Source organism: Lactuca serriola, chromosome 8, assembly GCF_051521515.1.
Source record: "Lactuca serriola cultivar US96UC23 chromosome 8, Lser_US96UC23_V15, whole genome shotgun sequence".
Taxonomy (NCBI): Eukaryota; Viridiplantae; Streptophyta; class Magnoliopsida; order Asterales; family Asteraceae; genus Lactuca; species Lactuca serriola.
Window position 1 is genome coordinate 337,941,570 of NC_136415.1, and position 4,477 is coordinate 337,946,046.

The window sequence follows — 4,477 nt, forward strand, 5'->3', positions numbered from 1 at the left end:
TTCTTTATGGTTGTGTTGGTAAGTTTTTAGACTTGTTGCCACATCACAACCATTCTTGGGCATATGCTAATCACTCCTTGGACCAACATAGTTGATCAGGCTATGCCATTCCCAAGACTAACCATATATCCCAGGCTTACATGTGATATTCAACAATCGTAATACTTTTGTTCTTGTCATTGTGACACTGATTTTAGTATGAATGCTGACACGTATACTTACTTAAATATTTTATTATTTAGAACTATAACTCTTAGACAGAGTGTTTTAATCCCAATGTATGTGTAGTTAGTATAGCTTTTATGGGTTGATATACTATATTCACTATAAACAATGCTCTGATACCAATCTGTCACACCCCAAAACCAAGAATGGCGGAAACATTCCGGGGTGGAGGACGTCATGTATAGTAACACAACAGTGTAAAGTAGTAAACAAGCAAGTGTTGGATAAGGTGTCTAAGTCCATAACTATTTCTGGTATGTACTTGACCCGACCCGACATGGTCCATTTGGGTTGCATGGCACCATGCAATTGGATAGACTAAATGAGAGAAATAACACTTGTGGTTATTAATATATTATAAGTTCTAATATAATAATAATATTATTTAATTAGTTTGATCAAGAATTAATTTTAGAATTAATTAAGTGATCAAAAGATAACTAATTAAATATATGGGTTGATTATGTAAATCATCTATAACTTATATAGTGGGCTAAGAGGCTCCATAGTTAATTAAGTTGGGTTAAACCCATTGGATGCTCCATGGAGGCTCCATCGGAGTTACAAACCCATGGGTCATGGAAATGAAGAGTCATGACACATTAGTGTTTACATGGTGTAACCCTAGATGTGTCAACACTATATAAAGCTCATGTGTTCTCCCAAAATCGACACTACTAGTGAAGCAAGAGGGCTTGGCCGATTTTAGTGTGTTATACTTTCTCTCCAAGTTTACATGGCTCAGCCAGAGGGGTTTGTGGATCCGAAGCATCCAAATAGAGTGTGTAAGCTTGAGAAGTCCATTTATGGACTTAAGCAAGCATCTCGCAGATGGAATCTTTGCTTCGATGAGAAAGTCAAAGAGTTTGGATTTGTACGAAGCGAAGATGAATCGTGTGTATATGTCAAAGCCAGTGGGAGTATAGTAAGCTTCCTCGTTCTATATGTCGATGACATATTACTCATAGGAAACGCCATCCCGACTTTGTAGGAGGTTAAGTCCTGGCTCGGGAAGTGCCTCGCTATGAAGGACCTCGGAGAGGGTTCTTACATTTTGGGAATAAGGATAGTAAGAGAAAGAAGTAAGAGACTAATTGGACTTAGTCAGAATACTTACTTAGAGAAGGTACTAAAACGTTTTAGTATGGAAAACTCGAAGAAGGGAGAATTACTGATACAAAGTAATGCCAAGTTGAGTAAGACTCAAAGTCCGAGTACCGAAGTTGAGATAGCAGAAATGAGCCGAGTACCATACGCTTCCGCAGTTGGCTCAATCATGTACGCTATGACTTGTACTCGCCCTGATGTAGCCTTCACCTTGAGCATGGTTAGCAGATATCAAGGGAATCCTGGCAGAGCACATTGGATTGCGGTGAAGAATATCCTTAGGTACCTTCGGAGGACGAAGGAATGGTTCTTAGTCCTGGGAGGGAGTGATGACTTGAAGGTGTGAGGGTATAGTGACGCCAGTTTTCAGACCGACAGGGACAACTACCGTTCGCAGTCGGGCTGGGTCTTTACCCTGAATGGGGGAGCAGTGACATGGAAGAGTTCCAAGCAGGAAACCATAGCTGATTCAACGTGCGAATCAGAGTACGTTGCTGCGAGCGAAGCGTTGAAGGAGGCAATATGGCTGAAGAACTTCATCGGTGATCTTGGAGTTGTACCTGCCATAAAGGAGCCCATGGAGATTTTCTGTGATAACGAAGGAAAGGTTGCCTTGACCAAGGAACCGAGGGATCATGGTAGATCACGTCATATCGACAGAAAATATCACTTCATTAGACATCGTGTAGAAGAAGGACAACTCGTAGTGAAGAGGATATCATCAGAAGATAACCCAGCAGATCCGCTTACGAAGGGACTGAGTAGGGTTAAGCACTTGCAGCATGCTAGGAGTATTGGGCTGAAGGATGATATTAGCATAGATTAGATAGTATTAGAAACGTGTAATAGATAAATGTAATTAACATTTGATGATTAAATAAAGGAGTTTTATTTATGAGTAATGTTACTGTCTTATGTTAATTGTTTAACTATTGTTTCACTTTGCATGTTTTGACTTCCAGAATAATTGAGTTTATTAGGAATAATCGAATTATTCAAATTGTCCACAATCGTTCATATGTTGGAAGTAGATATGAATGAAGATTGTCATGAATTGGTGTGTAGATTGTCTAAATGGTGTTAGACATAGCAAAGGGTTGGTGCAACGTTAGTGCTTATGAACTGGTTTTGAGCATTGGAACAAACCCGCGCTTGCTGGAATCACCTTATGGAATATGATATAAAAGGGTGATCGCAAGACAATAATATCATATAGTCTTAAAACCTAGATATATGGTTTGTTATTTGTTAATTGATTGTACATTGATAATGTGAAAAAGCATCAGTAACTCGGTGTTATAAAACGCATTGTTGTGTATAGTTGGTTAATGAATAAGTAAATGCATATAAGTCGAATTTTATCTGTAATTTTTATCTAAGAAGGTAAAAGCGATATCTCGGCCGCTCGATGATTTGATTTGACTTATGTGTCGGGCCCGGTCAGAACTGAATTGATGTGTTCGATTAAGTTCTATGTCAAATAAATCAGAGATCGAGAAACCTAAATGCTTGACTAACCATTCCATAGGATTGTCAGCATGATATCTAACAGAGGATTATACGATCGCTTATCTAAAGGACGAGATTGATTAGATCAGAGTTTGACAGCGTCTTTGAGAGCTACGATTGCAAACCGAATTGTACTTATGCATATAGTTACTAAACTTATCCAAGTGGGAGACTGTTGGAATAGTGTCTAAGGCCACAACTATATTAGGCAAGTATTTAACCCGGTTGTGCATGGTCCTTTTAGGTTGCCTTCACCATAGCAACTTGATAGGATGATTTATTAAGAGAGAGTAAATATTATTAATATATTATGAGAATAATATAAAGAATAATAATATTGTTATTTGATTAATATAAGTCATATAATTAATTGGAATTAATTTGGTGACCTAAAGAGGTTAATTAAATAAGAGGGTATAAACTATCAATTGTTTGATAGTTAAACTTTAGACTGTAAATTCATATAGATATGGATTGGACGGATTATAGAAGGTAAGGATTGCTTCAAATTGTCCAAGACTTATCTAAGGAATGGATTTGGATAGCTTTAACAGAAGATTATCCAATTAGGGTTTAGGTTCTAACCCTTAAAGAGTCTACAAGTATAAATAGACCCTATGGCATAAGGAAATCGGACTTCACCTAAAGAAGAGAAGCCCTGGCCGAATTCCTCCCCTCTCCTCTCTCCCAAATCATCGTCCTTGCTATTTGGTGTTTGTAAGCCATTAGAGGAGTGACAATTGTGACTCTAGAAGCTCCAAGACAACAAGATCAACAAGGATTTCAAAGGTATGATTCTAGATCTGTTTTAATATTGTTCTTATTCCTAAATAGTCATTAGAAGTCTTGGATTCAAAGCATGTTTAATTAGAAAGCCTAGATCCAAGCATTAGGGTTTTGCATGCGCACATAGGAAAGTTCTTATGGCTAAAACCCATCAAAATACCCCTATGGTATTGCTTTATGGTTGTGTTGGTAAGTTTTTAGACTTGTTGCCACATCACAACCATTCTTGGGCATATGCTAATCACTCCTTGGACCAACATAGTTGATCAGGCTATGCCATTCCCAAGACTAACCATATATCCCAGGCTTACATGTGATATTCAACAATCGTAATACTTTTGTTCTTGTCATTGTGACACTGATTTTAGTATGCATGCAGGCACGTATACTTACTTAAATATTTTATTATTTAGAAGTATAACTCTTAGACAGAGTGTTTTAATCCCAATGTATGTATAGTTAGTATAGCTTTTATGGGTTGATATACTATATTCACTATAAACAATGCTCTGATACCAATCTGTCACACCCCAAAACCAAGAATGGCAGAAATGTTCCGGGTTGGAGGACGTCATGTATAGTAACACAACAGTGTAAAGTAGTAAACAAGCAACTGTTGGATAAGGTGTCTAAGTCCATAACTATTTCTGGTATGTACTTGACCCGACCCGACATGGTCCATTTGGGTTGCATGGCACCATGCAATTGGATAGACTAAATGAGAGAAATGACACTTGTGGTTATTAATATATTATAAGTTCTAATATAATAATAATATTATTTAATTAGTTTGATCAAGAATTAATTTTAGAATTAATTAAGTGATCAAAAGATAACTAATTAAATATAT